Source organism: Oncorhynchus gorbuscha, linkage group LG12, assembly GCF_021184085.1.
Source record: "Oncorhynchus gorbuscha isolate QuinsamMale2020 ecotype Even-year linkage group LG12, OgorEven_v1.0, whole genome shotgun sequence".
Lineage (NCBI taxonomy): Eukaryota > Metazoa > Chordata > Actinopteri > Salmoniformes > Salmonidae > Oncorhynchus > Oncorhynchus gorbuscha.
The window spans coordinates 45,136,378-45,156,637 of NC_060184.1; the positions used below are offsets into that span (position 1 = coordinate 45,136,378).

The 20,260-nt window shown below is 47.8% G+C and overlaps 1 protein-coding gene across 1 annotated transcript in view; it reads right to left on the bottom strand.

The window, feature by feature from the left end:
- Positions 1–20,260, bottom strand: part of LOC123991050 (transcriptional activator GLI3-like) — a 181,850-nt gene that overhangs the window by 116,373 nt on the left and 45,217 nt on the right. The window lies entirely within an intron of this gene.

Genomic DNA, 20,260 nt, shown 5'->3' on the forward strand with positions numbered 1-20,260 from the left:
GCTGGCAGGGTCAGGACACTCTGTCATGTTTTGTCTTATATTGTCTTGTCATTTTGCTTTTCCTTCTGTTCGTTTTCCCCCTGCTGGTCTTTTTAGGTTCGTTCCCCTTTTTCTCTCTCCCTCCCTCTCTCTCTTCTCTCTATCGTTCCGTTCCTGCTCCCAGCTGTTCCTATTCCCCTAATCAATCATTTAGTCTTCCCACACCTGTTCCCTATCTTTTCCCCTGATTAGAGTCCCTATTTCTCCCCTTGTTTTCCGTTTCTGCCCTGTCGGATCCTTGTATATTGTTCACCGTGCTGTGTCTTTGTATCGCCCTGTCGTGTCGTGTTTCCCTCAGATGCTGCGTGGTGAGCAGGTGTCTGAGTCTGCTACGGTCAAGTGCCTTCCCGAGGCAACCTGCAGTTTATTATCGAGTCTCCAGTCAGTTCTCGTGATTACGAGTGGAATTGTTTTTTATGCTTTATTTACCGCTCCGATTTGTCTAGGAGTATTGCTATTTCCTTTAACTGGATTAAAGACTCTGTTTTCGCCAAGTCGCTTTTGGGTCCTCATTCACCTGCATAACAGAAGGATCCGACCCAAAGAATGGACCCAGCGACTACAGACGCTCGTAACACTGCCGTCGAGATCCAAGGAGCCATGCTCGGCAGACACGAGCAGGAATTGTCTGCTGCTCGTCATGCCATGGAGAACCTGGCCGCTCAGGTTTCCGACCTCTCTGGACAGTTCCAGAGTCTTCGTCTCGTGCCACCTGTTACTTCCTGGTCTGCCGAGCCTCCGGAACCTAGGGTTAATAACCCACCTTGCTACTCCGGGCAGCCCAAGGAGTGCCGCTCCTTTCTCACCCAGTGTGATATTGTGTTCTCTCTCCAACCCAACACATACTCTAGAGAGAGAGCTCGGGTTGCTTACGTCATTTCACTCCTTACTGGCCGGGCTCGAGAGTGGGGCACAGCTATCTGGGAGGCAAGGGCTGATTGTTCAAACAATTACCAGAACTTTAAAGAGGAGATGATTCGGGTTTTTGACCGTTCAGTTTTTGGTAGGGAGGCTTCTAGGGCCCTGGCTTCCCTATGCCAAGGTGATCGATCCATAACGGATTACTCTATAGAGTTTCGCACTCTTGCTGCCTCTAGTGACTGGAACGAGCCGGCGCTGCTCGCTCGTTTTCTGGAGGGACTCCACGCAGTGGTTAAAGATGAGATTCTCTCCCGGGAGGTTCCTTCCAGTGTGGACTCTTTGATTGCTCTCGCCATCCGCATAGAACGACGGGTAGATCTTCGTCACCAAGCTCGTGGAAGAGAGCTCGCATCAACGGTGTTTCCCTGCTCCGCATCGCAACCATCTCCCTCCTCTGGCTCAGAGACTGAGCCCATGCAGCTGGGAGGTATTCGCATCTCGACTAAGGAGAGGGAACGGAGGATCACCAACCGCCTGTGCCTCTATTGCGGATTTGATGGACATTTTGTCAATTCATGTCCAGTAAAAGCCAGAGCTCATCAGTAAGCGGAGGGCTACAGGTGAGCGCAACTACTCAAGTCTCTCCATCAAAATCCTGTACTACTATGTCGGTCCATCTACGCTGGACCGGTTCGGGTGCTACATGCAGTGCCTTGATAGACTCTGGGGCTGAGGGTTGTTTCATGGACGAAGCATGGGCTCGGAAACATGACATTCCTTTCAGACAGTTAGACAAGCCTACGCCCATGTTCGCCTTAGATGGTAGTCATCTTCCCTGTATCAGATTTGAGACACTACCTTTAACCCTCACAGTATCTGGTAACCACAGTGAGACTATTTCTTTTTTGATTTTTCGTTCACCTTTTACACCTGTTGTTTTGGGTCATCCCTGGCTAGTATGTCATAATCCTTCTATTAATTGGTCTAGTAATTCAATCCTATCCTGGAACGTTTCTTGTCATGTGAAGTGTTTAATGTCTGCCATCCCTCCCATTTCTTCTGTCCCCACTTCTCAGGAGGAACCTGGCGATTTGACAGGAGTGCCGGAGGAATATCATGATCTGCGCACGGTCTTCAGTCGGTCCCGAGCCAACTCCCTTCCTCCTCACCGGTCGTATGATTGTAGTATTGATCTCCTTCCGGGGACCACTCCTCCTCGGGGTAGACTATACTCTCTGTCGGCTCCCGAACGTAAGGCTCTCGAGGATTATTTGTCTGTGTCTCTTGACGCCGGTACCATAGTGCCTTCTTCCTCTCCGGCCGGGGCGGGGTTTTTTTTTTGTTAAGAAAAAGGACGGTACTCTGCGCCCCTGCGTGGATTATCGAGGGCTGAATGACATAACGGTTAAGAATCGTTATCTGCTTCCCCTTATGTCATCAGCCTTCGAGATTCTGCAGGGAGCCAGGTGCTTTACTAAGTTGGACCTTCGTCACGCTTACCATCTCGTGCGCATCAGAGAGGGGGACGAGTGGAAAACGGCGTTTAACACTCCGTTAGGGCATTTTGAGTACCGGGTTCTGCCGTTTGGTCTCGCCAATGCGCCAGCTGTTTTTCAGGCATTAGTTAATGATGTTCTGAGAGACATGCTGAACATCTTTGTTTTTGTCTACCTTGACGATATCCTGATTTTTTCACCGTCACTCGAGATTCATGTTCAGCATGTTCGACGTGTTCTCCAGCGCCTTTTAGAGAATTGTCTCTACGTGAAGGCTGAGAAGTGCTCTTTTCATGTCTCCTCCGTTACTTTTCTCGGTTCCGTTATTTCCGCTGAAGGCATTCAGATGGATTCCGCTAAGGTCCAAGCTGTCAGTGAGTGGCCCGTTCCAAGGTCACGTGTCGAGTTGCAGCGCTTTCTAGGTTTCGCTAATTTCTATCGGCGTTTAATTCGTAATTTCGGTCAAGTTGCTGCCCCTCTCACAGCTCTTACTTCTGTCAAGACGTGTTTTAAGTGGTCCGGTTCCGCCCAGGGAGCTTTTGATCTTCTAAAAGAACGTTTTACGTCCGCTCCTATCCTCTTTACTCCTGACGTCACTAGACAATTCATTGTCGAGGTTGACGCTTCAGAGGTAGGCGTGGGAGCCATTCTATCCCAGCGCTTCCAGTCTGACGATAAGGTTCATCCTTGCGCTTATTTTTCTCATCGCCTGTCGCCATCTGAACGCAACTATGATGTGGGTAACCGCGAACTGCTCGCCATCCGCTTAGCCCTAGGCGAATGGCGACAATGGTTGGAGGGGGCGACCGTTCCTTTTGTCGTTTGGACAGACCATAAGAACCTTGAGTACATCCGTTTTGCCAAACGACTTAATGCTCGTCAAGCTCGTTGGGCGTTATTTTTCGCTCGTTTCGAGTTTGTGATTTCTTACCGTCCGGGTAGCAAGAACACCAAGCCTGATGCCTTATCCCGTCTTTTTAGTTCTTCTGTGTCTTCTACTGATCCCGAGGGGATTCTTCCTTATGGGCGTGTTGTCGGGTTGACAGTCTGGGGAATTGAAAGACAGGTTAAGCAAGCACTCACGCACACTGCGTCGCCGCGCGCTTGTCCTAGTAACCTTCTTTTCGTTCCTGTTTCCACTCGTCTGGCTGTTCTTCAGTGGGCTCACTCTGCCAAGTTAGCTGGTCATCCCGGTGTTCGAGGCACTCTTGCTTCTATTCGCCAGCGCTTTTGGTGGCCGACTCAGGAGCGTGACACGCGCCGTTTCGTGGCTGCTTGTTCGGACTGCGCGCAGACTAAGTCAGGTAACTCTCCTCCTGCCGGTCGTCTCAGACCGCTCCCCATTCCTTCTCGACCATGGTCTCACATCGCCCTAGACTTCATTACCGGTCTGCCTTTGTCTGCGGGGAAGACTGTGATTCTTACGGTTGTCGATAGGTTCTCTAAGGCGGCACATTTCATTCCTCTCGCTAAACTTCCTTCCGCTAAGGAGACGGCACAAATCATCATCGAGAATGTGTTCAGAATTCATGGCCTCCCGTTAGACGCCGTTTCAGACAGAGGTCCGCAATTCACGTCACAGTTTTGGAGGGAGTTCTGTCGTTTGATTGGTGCGTCCGTCAGTCTCTCTTCCGGGTTTCATCCCCAGTCTAACGGTCAAGCAGAGAGGGCCAATCAGACGATTGGTCGCATACTACGCAGCCTTTCTTTCAGAAACCCTGCGTCTTGGGCAGAACAGCTCCCCTGGGCAGAATACGCTCACAACTCGCTTCCTTCGTCTGCTACCGGGTTATCTCCGTTTCAGAGTAGTCTGGGTTACCAGCCTCCTCTGTTCTCATCCCAGCTTGCCGAGTCCAGCGTTCCCTCCGCTCAAGCGTTTGTCCAACGTTGTGAGCGCACCTGGAGGAGGGTGAGGTCTGCACTTTGCCGTTACAGGGCACAGACTGTGAGAGCCGCCAATAAAAGTAGGATTAAGAGTCCAAGGTATTGTTGTGGCCAGAGAGTGTGGCTTTCCACTCGCAACCTTCCTCTTACGACAGCTTCTCGTAAGTTGACTCCGCGGTTCATTGGTCCGTTCCGTGTCTCCCAGGTCGTCAATCCTGTCGCTGTGCGACTGCTTCTTCCGCGACATCTTCGTCGCGTCCATCCTGTCTTCCATGTCTCCTGTGTCAAGCCCTTTCTTCGCACCCCCGTTCGTCTTCCCTCCCCCCTCCCGTCCTTGTCGAGAGCGCACCTATTTACAAGGTACGTAGGATCATGGACATGCGTTCTCGGGGACGGGGTCACCAATACTTAGTGGATTGGGAGGGTTACGGTCCTGAGGAGAGGAGTTGGGTTCCATCTCGGGACGTGCTGGACCGTTCACTGATTGATGATTTCCTCCGTTGCCGCCAGGATTCCTCCTCGAGTGCGCCAGGAGGCGCTCGGTGAGTGGGGGTACTGTCATGTTTTGTCTTATATTGTCTTGTCATTTTGCTTTTCCTTCTGTTCGTTTTCCCCCTGCTGGTCTTTTTAGGTTCGTTCCCCTTTTTCTCTCTCCCTCCTCTCTCTCTTCTCTCTATCGTTCCGTTCCTGCTCCCAGCTGTTCCTATTCCCCTAATCAATCATTTAGTCTTCCCACACCTGTTCCCTATCTTTTCCCCTGATTAGAGTCCCTATTTCTCCCCTTGTTTTCCGTTTCTGCCCTGTCGGATCCTTGTATATTGTTCACCGTGCTGTGTCTTTGTATCGCCCTGTCGTGTCGTGTTTCCCTCAGATGCTGCGTGGTGAGCAGGTATCTGAGTCTGCTACGGTCAAGTGCCTTCCCGAGGCAACCTGCAGTTTATTATCGAGTCTCCAGTCAGTTCTCGTGATTACGAGTGGAATTGTTTTTTATGCTTTATTTACCGCTCCGATTTGTCTAGGAGTATTGCTATTTCCTTTAACTGGATTAAAGACTCTGTTTTCGCCAAGTCGCTTTTGGGTCCTCATTCACCTGCATAACACACTCCTGCTTTGTTCCCCTCAGAAGGAGGGAGGCCACTGATGCATACCGACAAATGGACAGAGTAGCAAAAATAATCAACTACTGTTTCCCTACTTTACTGCTTTATGTCTACCTTACAGACTCTCTGTCTGTCTGTGTCCTGGAATAGACTGAGAGGGACCTCCTCCTGCCTTCTGCGCAAACAGATCTCCCTCTGTGAGCAATAAGGATGTTCATTGGTTAGGGTTCATGTTCCTGACCTGGTTGACCCCTGACATCATAGGCCTCAATGCCTTTCACCACGTCATAGAAAATGACTCCATGAGCTTCAGGTGGTAAAACTCTACTAACAGATTAAACTCAAATCTATTACTACTAGATACATTAATAGAATTACCCATATGTTTGTTTTCAAGGAATTTTTCATTCCTCTTTTGCTGACCCACATTGAACAATTTTAGCATAATAGGCCAACACCAAAATTTTGCAAAACACCAAGACCCAGAAACACCTCTGCCAGAAACACCTCTGCCAGATCCCTCCAAGACAGTTGACATAGATTAGGAGAGGTGGGTACTGGGTAAAACACCTCCACCTACCCCTTATGGACCAGAGAGAGAGCAAAATTATGGTGATTCAGATTCTGCATGCTACAGTTGAATACTGCTGAAGGTGGCCCCTGCTGCCCAGTAGGTGAAAGCACTGGAGACTTTTTTCCAGTTTACCCAATAGGTGAAAGAGGTCCAGAGGTGGTGGATGCTGAATGGATCAGTGTGGTTCCTCCATGCAGCCAGACAGGCAGAAGGAGGCCAGGCTGGGTTGAGGTTGTTGGGCTGGGGATAGCTGAGGGCCCCTCCACCTGAGTTGTCAGCAGGCCACCCTAATCCTGTGTCTCAGGCCGCTGTGAGGCGTCCCTCCCAAGGCCTGTTGCCCCACTGCTGCAGGAAATTGCCTTCAGTGCAGAGGGCCACGAGATGGCTGGCTCACTGATAGAGTCCGCAGCTTACTGCACGATTGTGTGTGTGCCTGCACGTGTGCATGTGTACAGGGCCACATCGACGTTCTGTTCATATCTCTGTATCTAACAACAGCCACCACTCTACTCATCTTACTGTAACGTTATGCTGTGTGCCTAAAACCCAGTGAGAGTGAAAAATAATAATAGAAGGTGGTCACTCCTTTTGTGTGTGTGCTTCTCTGTTCACATATCTGTGCATGTGTGTTTGCGTGTGCATGCGTGGGCACGTGTATGCGTCCTGCCCCCTCCATTGTGCTGTTTGGCCCATGGTGTGCAGCCAGCACTCCCTCTGAGGTCCCTTTCCCCCCATCAGACCCCTCTCTCATTAACCCCTGGCTGTCAGAGAGAAAGAGAAGAGATGAGAAGAGAAGAGAAGAGAAGAGAAGAGAAGAGAAGAGAAGAGAAGAGAAGAGAAGAGAAGAGAAGAGAAGAGAACCCACCTCCCTGCTTTCTACCACAGGAGCTACACTACACCTATACATCTATATAGCCCTCGCTAGCACACTCACAGTCAAAACTACTATTACAACAAGGAGACTACAAGTCTACAAACATTGTGCAAGTCAGTCTACAAGCATATTCCATCATAGCCCCAACCGTAGACATAAATCTAGTAGATATATAAACTCTATAAACGACACCACTACCATACTAGAGCTACTAGCCAGAAAGAGATGTACAAGCAGCCACGAAATTATGAAATAAATTATGATTACACAGGCATATTTTCATATCACCAACAGATCTCCTCACTTCTCTCTCTGATGCCACCCAGAGCTCCATCCCTCAGCAATAAAGTGTCTGGGTGTTCCCTCCTTTCAAATCAAATCAAATTGTATTTGGCACATGTACCGAATACAACAGGCATAGACCATACTGTGAAAATGCTTACTTTACAAGCCCTTAACCAACAATGCAGTTTTATAGAAAACACATTTTATAAAAAGTAAAAGAATAAAACAACAATATAGTGCATTCGGAAAGTATTCAGATCCCTTCCCTTTTTCCACATTTTGTTACGTTACAGCCATAATCAAATAAAATGTTTTTTATTATAATCTAATCCATCTACAAACAATGCCCCATAAAGACAAAGTGAAAACAAGTTTTTATACATTTTAGCAAATGTATATAAAAAACATTTTTTTTAACAGAAATAACTTATTTACATAATTATTCAGACCCTTTGCTGTGAGAGTCGAAATTGAGCTCAGGTGAATCCTGTTTCCATTGATTATTCTTGAGATGTTCCTACAACTTGATTTGAGTCCACGTGGTAAATTAAATTGATTGGACATGATTTGGAAAGGCACAAACCTGTTGCCAAAAGACACCTAAAGGACTCTCAGACCATAATAAACTAGATTCTCTCGTCTGATGAAACCAAGATGGAACTCTTTGGCTAGTCAGGATTGAGGGTAGGAACGGAGCAAAGTACAGAGAGATCTTTGATGAAAACCTGCTCCAGGGTGCTCAGGACTTCAGACTGGGGCGAAGGTTCACCTTCCAACAGGACAATGACCCTAAGCACACAGCCAAGACAATGCAGGGGTGGCTTCAGGACAAGTCTCTGAATGTCCTTGAGTGGCCCAGCCAGAGCCCGGACTTGAACCGGATCTAACATCTCTGGAGAGACCTGAAAATAGCTGTGCAGCGACGCTCCCCATCCAACCTGACAGAGCTTGAAAGGATCTGCAGAGAAGAATGGGAGAAACTCCCTAAATGTATAGTACCAGTCAAAAGTTTGGACACACCTAGTCATTCAAGGGTTTTTCTGTGTCCATACTTTTGACTGGTAAACTTTAGGCTGTAATCACTGCCAAATGTGCTTCATCAAAGTACTGAATAAAGGGTCTGAATAATTATGTGAATGTGATATTTCCATTATTATTTTATAAATTAGCAAAAATCTGTTTTACTTTGGTATTAAGGAGTATTGTATGTAGATGGATGGAATATTTTTTATCCTCATCAATTTGATAATAAGGCTGTAGCTTAACAACATTTGGAGAAAGTGAAAGGGTCTGAATACTTTCCGAATGCATTGTATATACAGGGGGTACCAGTACCGAGTCGAACTCAAGGATCCAGTTGCAGAGGGAGGTGTTTAGTCCCAGATTCCTTAGCTTAGTGATGAGCTTTGAGGGCATTATGGTATTGAATGTGGGGCTGTAGTCAATGAACAGCATTCTCACAAATTGGTGTTCCTTTTGTCCAGGGGGGGCAAAGGGCATTGTGGAGTGCAATAGAGATTGCGCCATATGTGGATCTGTTGGGTGGGTTTACGAATTGGAGTGGATCTATGGTTTCTGTAATGGTGGTGTTGATGAGCCATGACCAGCCTTTCAAAGTACTTCATGGCTACAGACACGAGTGCTACGTGTCGGTAGACATTTAGGCAGATTACCTTGGTATTTTTTGGCACAGAGAATATGGTGATCTGCTTGAAACAAGTAGGGATTACAGACTCGCTCAGAGACAGGTTGAAAATGACAGTGAACACACTTGCCAGTTGATCAGCGCATGCTCTGAGTACACGTCCTGGTAATCCGTCTGGCCCTGCTTCCTTGTGAATGTTGACCTGTTTAAAGGTCTTATTCACATCGGCTACGGAGAGCGTGATCACAGTTGTCTGGAACAGCTGGTGCTCTCATGCATGCTTCAGTGTTGCTTGCCTCAAGGCGTGCATTGAAGTCATTTAGCTCGTCTGGTACGCTCGCGTCACTCGTCAGCCCTCGGCTGGGCTTCCCTTTGTAGTCTGTAATACTTTGCGAGCCCTGCCACATCCGACAAGTGTCAGAGCTGGTGTAGTAGGATTCAATCTTTGTCCTGTATCGACCCAATACTTGTTTGATGGTTCGTTAGACGGCATAGCATAATTTTTTATAAGCGTCCGAGTTAGAGTCCTACTCCTTGAAAGCAGCAGCTCTACTCTTTAGCTCAGTGCGTATGTTGCCTGTAATCCATGGCTTCTGGTTGGGGTATGTACGTACGGTCACTGTGGGTACGACTTCATTGATGCACTTATTGATGAAGACGGTGACTGATGTGGTATACTCCTCAATACCATCGGATTAATCCCTGAACATATTCTATTCTTGGCTAGCAAAACAGTCCTGTAGTTTAGGATCTGCATCATCTGACCATTTCCTTATTGAGCGAGTCACTGGTACTTCCTGCTTTAGTTTTTGCTCGTAAGCAGGAATCAGGATGGTCAGATTTGCCAAATGGAGTATGGTCAGATTTGCCAAATGGAGGGTGAAGGAGAGCTTTGTACGCATCTCTTTGTGTGGCGTAAAGGTGGTCTAGAGTTTTTTTTTTACTCTGGTTGCATGTGTGAAATGCTGGTCGAAATTTTCCTGCACTAAGTTTTCCTGCATTAAAGTCCCCGGCCACTAGCAGCGCAGACTCATTTCTTTAATTTATATAATGATCAAGCCACTCATAAAATGTCATATTTTTTTTGTTAACAAAAAATCAGACAGGTAGAGTAGTAAAATCTAAAGAGAGAAAAAGTGAGAGATGAAATGTGGAGAGCAGTGATGGTGGCAGTTACTGTTAGGGGATAGGGAAAATAGGATTTTGAATGGAAATCAATTGTTTGGTCCCCACAAGGATAGTAAAACAAGTGTGTGTGTGTGTGTGTGTGTGTGTGTGTGTGTGTGTGTGTGTGTGTGTGTGTGTGTGTGTGTGTGTGTGTGTGTGTGTGTGTGTGTGTGTGTGTGTGTGTGTGTGTGTGTGTGTGTGTGTGTGTGTGTGTGTGTGTGAGGAGGGGGGCAGGAGGACACTTTGATGAAAGTTGATTATGAGTCCCATCAAGTGATCAATGATTTCATTAATAAGACGGATCGCAAGGCTGTCATACCATTGACAGGGTGCTGAGGGATAATCCGCTCCCCACGCTCCATTTTCCCCCAATGCCCGGAAAACCGGCCTCTCTCCTCCCCTCCTCCCTGGCCCTCCATTCCTCCAATATTTCCAGACACACGGAACACCACGGAAAAGGGATGGGAGCAGAGGTGGGGGGTTTGTCTTGATGGGAGTGAGGAGGTGGGGGAGAGGGGGGCAATGAGTAAGGAATGGGGTGAGGGAGGGAGGGATGAGAAGAAATGTGAAAATCCATTTTGAAACCCATTTTCAATTAGGGCCCACAAGCTGTTATCACAGGTGTATAGGGGCCCCGTAAGTGAAAATGTCTCCTATCCGTTTCTGAAATTAAACCTTATCTGAGCGGCACAAAGATGGACGGGGACAGCGTATCTGTAAATTACTTTCCATCCCCGCTGTTAAACGGAAACTTTATTTCTGATAGATGACATCCCCCTTCTATTTACAATTGATCATTTAAATGGCTACCTAAAAGGTGTCCCCTCACTTTTTCTTCTTTATCTCTCCCCTTCTCTCTCTGCATCTCCCCTTCTCCTCTCCTCTCTCTGAGGTTTTGTATGTTTTCAAAGCAGTCAACAGCTCTTTTTTTTCTCCTAAACACTTTTGCCACGATCTCTGTTTGGGTTAGGGATTTCGCTGGTAACCTTCTACGTGTAAGCAGAAAATTCCTTCCTCCTCAAGGCTCAACTTTGGGCCTCTGAGACTCCTGCTCCTGCCCTTCCAAGCGTGACCGTTATAAAGGGATACTTCAGGATTTTGACAATGAAGCCCTTTATCTACTTCCCCAAAGTCAGATTAACTTACGTATACTATATTTATGTCTCTGCGTACAGTTTGAAGGAAGTTGCTAAATAGTGTTAACCCAATTGCTAACTAGGGCTAGTGCAATGACTGGAAGTCTATGGTCACTGCTAGCATGCTATAAGATATTATAGACTTCCAGTTATTGCGCTAACACTAGTTAGCGTTGACTCGCAAAATGACCTCTAATTCCGTCATACTGGATGCAGAGACTTAAAAATGGTATCCATGTTCATCTGACTCTGGGGAAGTAGATAAAGCACCCTTTTAAAAGGTTCTGAGTCCTTCCTTCATAAACTATTAGGTTCACAGCGGAGGAGGCTGGTGGGAGGAGCTATATGAGGACGGGCTCATTGTAATGGTGGCTGGAATGGAATCAATGAAACGGAGTCAAACACTTTGTTTCAATGTGTTTGGTACCATTCCATTGATTTACATTCCTTGCTTTTACAATGATCCCGTACTCCTATAGCTCCTCCCGCTAACAGCCTCTGGTCTACAGAAAACCCTGCTACTTTAGGGCATGCATTCCACTACAATTTCCTAAACTAGCTCGCTAACTCAAACCCTCACTTCCCCTCTCTCGCTCACTCTTTCCCTCTCTTCTAGCCCTCCCACTCTCTCACTCCTCTTTGTCCCTCTCTTTCCTCACTTTCCTAATTCAGCAGCATCCATATAAAAAAATCCAATGAACCAACCAACCAGAAACTTTTTTTTCACCCTCTCTCTCCTCAATCAATAAGCAGGGGCCTTTCCCTCCCTTCTTTTCTAGTTTTTTTTTATTAGCAAATTATCCCATGACGACAGGATTTATTCAGCCAAGAGCATGGACATCTTTTTTTGGAAGGCCCGGGGAAACAACAAAAGAATCAGGAGACTTTGTGGTCCACCTGCCTGGAGAATGATGAGGGTGGGGGGACGTCTCCCCCTTGCCCCTCCTAAAGAACACCAATCACAGCATTGTTGTGGCTCAGTCGGCCCTTTTGAGCTGTCAGGCCAGGGGAGCGGGCGAAAAGATGAATAGTACACGGGATGAAGCCACCATTTAGCCAACCATGTGGGAACGCTAGCTAGCTCCCCCTCCAAGACTGCACATTACAAAGCCAAGCAAGCTCTCTCAACTCCAACAAAACTTACATACAAGAGTAAGAGAGGAAGAGAGAGGAGTGCACGTTGGCAGAAAAGAGAGGGTAGTAGGATATATAAAAGTGAGAGAAAAGTGAGGGTGAGAGAAAAGAAAATAACAAAGGAGCAAAGAAAGGAGAGAAAGGAAGAAACAAAAGTTTTCCACTGTTCTGATTTTTATTGAGTTAGGGAACTGCTCAGGACATATGTACACACACGGTTACATAGTGTATGTGTAATATAAGTACTGTGTTTTTTACTTGTGTCACCTATACACAATATAAAGAACCAAAACATTGTAATCTTTAGAAAGAAAAAAGTTATATTTATGTCTTTGTTCTTTGTGTTCTGGAATTAGATTTGGGAGAGTGGTTAGTAACGTCATGAAGTCAATTTTGTCACAAAAAAAAACATAATTTAATCAAATTATAACCTCCAGGACTTGCCAACATTTGAATCAATTAAGTCCCCCAAAAACGTGGACTTAGACACAAAGCCTATCAGGCGAGGTTTTCCAGAAAATTATTTCCATAGCCTTAATCACAAACAAAACCAAAACATGCAATCGTGTAGTAATTGTATTGCAACAGAAAACACTTCAGAGAGACCAAAGCTAAACAGCCCATAAGTCCACTCAGTGTATTTTTTACTTTTTGCTAGCTTTTACTTCTTCAGTTCTAATCGTAGCATGCTGTGGTGGAGGGGTGTCCTACAGGGTTTCCCCTGTGTGGGTTCAGGGGCCACTCCTCTGCAGCATGATGGGGGAAATATTCACCTGGGCCTTCCTGAGAAGAGCCAGCCACTGGGGTTCCACAGCTGCTCACAATTACCTTTTGTTTGTATGGGGAAGGAGAGGGGACAGGGGGGCTACAGAGGTTAAAGTTGACAGGGGTGTATAAGGTTACACCTGATAAGATGTTATGAGTTCTGGGGCAACTTGGAGAATGTGCTGTCATTAGAACCTGCTCAAAAAATGTGTAAGCCATCTCTTTCTCTGTGGATAAGTATCAACCCTCATTCCTCCTTCTATCTTTCTCTCTCTCTCCTATGATCTTGGATAAGAATATTATTTTTTGTTTCCCTACTCTTTAACCCCAAGTATGGCCCCTTGTGTAAGTTCAGATCATTGCGGGAGTACCTTTCCAAGACAAACGTTACGTTGTTAGTAGGAGTAATTACCAGAGCATTACAAAGAAAAATGCACAATCACCAGAGCCAAATTACATCCATGCATTTTCCACACCGCAAAACATATTTTTATCTTCCCTCCTTTAATGAATAAAATAGTGTTGCCATATGGGAATGAGTAAGAGGGACAGTGTTCCCAAGACGGATCGAGATGCATTCCCCCCTACACGGCACCCCCACCCCACTCAACTTCCGGCAATAACTCCCATATATATATATATATATATATATATATATATATATATATATATATATATATATATATATATATATATATATATATATATATATAAATAGTGAGAGAGAGAGAGGGTGAGAGAGGGAGAGAGAGAGAGAGAAAAGTGAGAGATTGAGACAGTGAGTGTGAGAGAGAGACCCTCTGAGTCATTAACCTTCTCCTGGAGTGTTTGAAGGCTTCTGCCGTGGACCTGGAATGATTACATTTGATATGCTACAAATAGATGGAAACCCAGGGCGACAGAGGGCTTCCTTACCTCTCTCTCTCCGCTGACACCCCTAAGTCTACTACTCCCCCATCCCCCCACACACCTCTTACCACCTCAACCCCCCCCCCCCCCCCCCAAATAAAAAACATAACTCTTCCAGCTGCAGCTAATGACCACAGCTGCAACTTAAGTCATGGTCATTTGTCCTCTGGGTTTGTTATGACTTTTGTCTGGCAGTCCCAGTCACTCCTGGAGAAAAAAATATTTTGTTTTCGAATATTCTTCATTTCTGCAGCTGTGTTGTGAGGGCCAAAAGACTGAACAATGAACATCTTTTGTTGTGTATTCTAGATGTTGCATATGTTGCATATACGATTGTTGTATATGAACTCAACTTTCTCCAAAAGGGCCTGACCTTGTTTTCAACATTACACATGATTGAGTTTGTAAGAACATGATCCCTTCACATCTTGCATTCCACTACAAACAGCATCTTAAATGAAGAAACACCAATATCTTAACTTTATGACCAAACCATTCAACTCCTTACAACTTCCTGTTCGTAGTCAGACAAGACAAGAAATCGACAGGAGAGAGATGGAAGGGACCAGTGAGGAACAGAACAAGAGAGTGTCATGTTTTGTCATTTATTATCTTGTCTTGTCCCTGTGCTTCCCATTCTATTCGTTTCCCTCTGCTGGTCTTATTAGGTTCTTTCCCTCTTTCTATCCCTCTCTCTCCCCCTCCCTCTCTCACTCTCTCGCTCTCTCTTCTCTCTATCGTTCCGTTCCTGCTCCCAGCTGTTCCTATTCCCCTAATCAATCATTTAGTCTTCCCACACCTGTTCCTGATCCTTTCCCCTGATTAGAGTCCCTATTTCTTCCTTTGTGTTCCGTTCCTGTCCTGTCGGTTCCTTGTCTAGAATTCACCGTGCTGTGTTTGTGTATCGCCCTGTCGTGTCGTGTTTTCCTCAGATGCTGCGTGGTGAGCAGGTGTCTGAGTCTGTCTGGTTCAAGTGCCTTCCCGAGGCAACCTGCTGTTCACCTGCTGTTCAAGATCGAGTCTCCAGTTTGTCCTCGTCATTTCGAGTGAAAGTTGTGTTTTTTGTTTGTATTTACTTTACTGGATTAAAGACTCTGTTTTCACCAAGTCGCTTTTGGGTCCTCTTTCACCTGCATGACAGAAGGAACCGACCAAGGAATGGACCCAGCGACTTCAGACGCTCGTTACACTGCCGTCGAGATCCAAGGAGCCATGCTCGGCAGACACGAGCAGGAATTGTCTGCTGCTCGCCATGCCGTGGAGAACCTGGCCGCTCAGGTTTCCGACCTCTCTGGACAGTTCCAGAGTCTACGTCTCGTGCCACCTGTTACTTCCTGGCCTGCCGAGCCTCCAGAACCTAGGGTTAATAACCCACCTTGCTACTCCGGGCAGCCCACTGAGTGCCGCTCCTTTCTCACGCAGTGTGAGATTGTGTTCTCTCTCCAACCCAACACATACTCTAGAGAGAGAGCTCGGGTTGCTTACGTCATTTCACTCCTTACTGGCCGGGCTCGAGAATGGGGCACAGCTATCTGGGAGGCAAGGGCTGATTGCTCTAACAAGTTCCAGAACTTTAAAGAGGAGATGATTCGGGTTTTTGACCGTTCAGTTTTTGGTAGGGAGGCTTCTAGGGCCCTGGCTTCCTTATGCCAAGGTGAACGGTCCATAACGGATTATTCTATTGAGTTTCGCACTCTTGCTGCCTCTAGTGAGTGGAACGAGCCGGCGCTGCTCGCTCGTTTTCTGGAGGGACTCCACGCAGTGGTTAAGGATGAGATTCTCTCCCGGGAGGTTCCTTCAGATGTGGACTCTTTGATTGCTCTCGCCATCCGCATAGAACGACGGGTAGATCTTCGTCACCGGGCTCGTGGAAGAGAGTTCGCATCAACGGTGTTTCCCTGCTCCGCATCGCAACCATCTCCCTCCTCTGGCTCAGAGTCTGAGCCCATGCAGCTGGGAGGGATTCGCATCTCGACTAAGGAGAGGGAACGGAGGATCACCAACCGCCTGTGCCTCTATTGCGGAGTTGCTGGACATTTTGTTAATTCATGTCCAGTAAAGCCAGAGCTCATCTGTAAGCGGAGGGCTACAGGTGAGCGCAACTACTCAAGTCTCTCCATCAAAATCCTGTACTACTTTGTCGGTCCATCTACGCTGGACCGGTTCGGGTGCTACATGTAGTGCCTTGATAGACTCTGGGGCTGAGGGTTGTTTCATGGACGAAGCATGGGTTCGGAAACATGACATTCCTTTCAGAGAGTTAGAGAAGCCTACGCCCATGTTCGCCTTAGATGGTAGTCATCTTCCCAGTATCAGATTTGAGACACTACCTTTAACCCTCACAGTATCTGGTAACCACAGTGAGACTATTTCTTTTTTGATTTTTCGTTCACCGTTTACACCTGTTGTTTTGGGTCATCCCTGGCTAGTATGTCATAATCCTTCTATTAATTGGTCTAGTAATTCTATCCTATCCTGGAACGTTTCTTGTCATGTGAAGTGTTTAATGTCTGCCATCCCTCCCGTTTCTTCTGTCCCTACTTCTCAGGAGGAACTGGCGATTTGACAGGAGTGCCGGAGGAATATCATGATCTGCGCACGGTCTTCAGTCGGTCCCGAGCCAACTCCCTTCCTCCTCACCGGTCGTATGATTGTAGTATTGATCTCCTTCCGGGGACCACTCCTCCTCGGGGTAGACTATACTCTCTGTCGGCTCCCGAACGTAAGGCTCTCGAGGATTATTTGTCTGTGTCTCTTGACGCCGGTACCATAGTGCCTTCTTCCTCTCCGGCCGGGGCGGGGTTCTTTTTGTTAAGAAGAAGGACGGTACTCTGCGCCCCTGCGTGGATTATCGAGGGCTGAATGACATAACGGTTAAGAATCGTTATCCGCTTCCCCTTATGTCATCAGCCTTCGAGATTCTGCAGGGAGCCAGGTGCTTTACTAAGTTGGACCTTCGTAACGCTTACCATCTCGTGCGCATCAGAGAGGGGGACGAGTGGAAAACGGCGTTTAACACTCCGTTAGGGCATTTTGAGTACCGGGTTCTGCCGTTTGGTCTCGCCAATGCGCCAGCTGTTTTTCAGGCATTAGTTAATGATGTTCTGAGAGACATGCTGAACATCTTTGTTTTTGTCTATCTTGACGATATCCTGATTTTTTCTCCGTCACTCGAGATTCATGTTCAGCACGTTCGACGTGTTCTACAGCGCCTTTTAGAGAATTGTCTCTACGTAAAGTCTGAGAAGTGCTCTTTTCATGTCTCCTCCGTTACTTTTCTCGGTTCCGTTATTTCCGCTGAAGGCATTCAGATGGATTCCGCTAAGGTCCAAGCTGTCAGTGATTGGCCCGTTCCAAGGTCACGTGTCGAGTTGCAGCGCTTTTTAGGTTTCGCTAATTTCTATCGGCGTTTCATTCGTAATTTCGGTCAAGTTGCTGCCCCTCTCACAGCTCTTACTTCTGTCAAGACGTGTTTTAAGTGGTCCGGTTCCGCCCAGGGAGCTTTTGATCTTCTAAAAGAACGTTTTACGTCCGCTCCTATCCTCGTTACTCCTGACGTCACTAGACAATTCATTGTCGAGGTTGACGCTTCAGAGGTAGGCGTGGGAGCCATTCTATCCCAGCGCTTCCAGTCTGACGATAAGGTTCATCCTTGCGCTTATTTTTCTCATCGCCTGTCGCCATCTGAGCGCAACTATGATGTGGGTAACCGTGAACTGCTCGCCATCCGCTTAGCCCTAGGCGAATGGCGACAGTGGTTGGAGGGGGCGACCGTTCCTTTTGTCGTTTGGACAGACCATAAGAACCTTGAGTACATCCGTTCTGCCAAACGACTTAATGCCCGTCAAGCTCGTTGGGCGTTGTTTTTCGCTCGTTTCGAGTTTGTGATTTCTTACCGTCCGGGTAGCAAGAACACCAAGCCTGATGCCTTATCCCGTCTGTTTAGTTCTTCTGTGGCTTCTACTGATCCCGAGGGATTCTTCCTTATGGGCGTGTTGTCGGGTTAACAGTCTGGGGAATTGAAAGACAGGTTAAGCAAGCACTCACGCACACTGCGTCGCCGCGCTTGTCCTAGTAACCTCCTTTTCGTTCCTGTTTCCACTCGTCTGGCTGTTCTTCAGTGGGCTCACTCTGCCAAGTTAGCTGGTCATCCCGGTGTTCGAGGCACTCTTGCGTCTATTCGCCAGCGCTTTTGGTGGCCGACTCAGGAGCGTGACACGCGCCGTTTCGTGGCTGCTTGTTCGGACTGCGCGCAGACTAAGTCGGGTAACTCTCCTCCTGCCGGTCGTCTCAGACCGCTCCCCATTCCTTCTCGACCATGGTCTCACATCGCCCTAGACTTCATTACCGGTCTGCCTTTGTCTGCGGGGAAGACTGTGATTCTTACGGTTGTCGATAGGTTCTCTAAGGCGGCACATTTCATTCCCCTCGCTAAACTTCCTTCCGCTAAGGAGACGGCACAAATCATTATCGAGAATGTATTCAGAATTCATGGCCTCCCGTTAGACGCCGTTTCAGACAGAGGCCCGCAATTCACGTCACAGTTTTGGAGGGAGTTCTGTCGTTTGATTGGTGCGTCCGTCAGTCTCTCTTCCGGGTTTCATCCCCAGTCTAACGGTCAAGCAGAGAGGGCCAATCAGACGATTGGTCGCATACTACGCAGCCTTTCTTTCAGAAACCCTGCGTCTTGGGCAGAACAGCTCCCCTGGGCAGAATACGCTCACAATTCGCTTCCTTCGTCTGCTACCGGGTTATCTCCGTTTCAGAGTAGTCTGGGTTACCAGCCTCCTCTGTTCTCATCCCAGCTTGCCGAGTCCAGCGTTCCCTCCGCTCAAGCGTTTGTCCAACGTTGTGAGCGCACCTGGAGGAGGGTGAGGTCTGCACTTTGCCGTTACAGGGCACAGACTGTGAGAGCCGCCAATAAACGCAGGATTAAGAGTCCAAGGTATTGTTGCGGCCAGAGAGTGTGGCTTTCCACTCGCAACCTTCCTCTTACGACAGCTTCTCGTAAGTTGACTCCGCGGTTCATTGGTCCGTTCCGTGTCTCCCAGGTCGTCAATCCTGTCGCTGTGCGACTGCTTCTTCCGCGACATCTTCGTCGCGTCCATCCTGTCTTCCATGTCTCCTGTGTCAAGCCCTTTCTTCGCACCCCGTTCGTCTTCCCTCCCCCTCCCGTCCTTGTCGAGAGCGCACCTATTTACAAGGTACATAAGATCATGGACATGCGTTCTCGGGGACGGGGTCACCAATACTTAGTGGATTGGGAGGGTTACGGTCCTGAGGAGAGGAGTTGGGTTCCGTCTCGGGACGTGCTGGACCGTTCACTCATTGATGATTTCCTCCGTTGCCGCCAGGATTCCTCCTCGAGTGCGCCAGGAGGCGCTCGGTGAGTGGGGGGTACTGTCATGTTTTGTCATTTATTATCTTGTCTTGTCCCTGTGCTTCCCATTCTATTCGTTTCCCTCTGCTGGTCTTATTAGGTTCTTTCCCTCTTTCTATCCCTCTCTCTCCCCCTCCCTCTCTCACTCTCTCGCTCTCTCTTCTCTCTATCGTTCCGTTCCTGCTCCCAGCTGTTCCTATTCCCCTAATCAATCATTTAGTCTTCCCACACCTGTTCCCGATCCTTTCCCCTGATTAGAGTCCCTATTTCTTCCTTTGTGTTCCGTTCCTGTCCTGTCGGTTCCTTGTCTAGAATTCACCGTGCTGTGTTTGTGTATCGCCCTGTCGTGTCGTGTTTTCCTCAGATGCTGCGTGGTGAGCAGGTGTCTGAGTCTGTCTGGTTCAAGTGCCTTCCCGAGGCAACCTGCTGTTCACCTGCTGTTCAAGATCGAGTCTCCAGTTTGTCCTCGTCATTTCGAGTGAAAGTTGTGTTTTTTGTTTGTATTTACTTTACTGGATTAAAGACTCTGTTTTCGCCAAGTCGCTTTTGGGTCCTCTTTCACCTGCATGACAGAGAGGGGACCAGAGAGGGTAAGGAAGGAAAGAAGAGGAGGTAAAATCCAGGCACTTGTCATCTCCCGTCTGGATTACTGCAACTCGCTGTTGGCTGGGCTCCCTGCCTGTGCCATTAAACCCCTTCAACTCATCCAGAACGCCGCAGCCCGTCTGGTGTTCAACCTTCCCAAGTTCTCTCACGTCACCCCGCTCCTCCGTTCTCTCCACTGGCTCCAGTTGAAGCTCGCATCTGCTACAAGACCATGATGCTTGCCTACGGAGCTGTGAGGGGAACGGCACCTCAGTACCTCCAGGCTCTGATCAGGCCCTACACCCAAACAAGGGCACTGCGTTCATCCACCTCTGGCCTGCTCGCCTCCCTACCACTGAGGAAGTACAGCTCCCGCTCAGCCCAGTCAAAACTGTTCGCTGCTCTGGCCCCCCAATGGTGGAACAA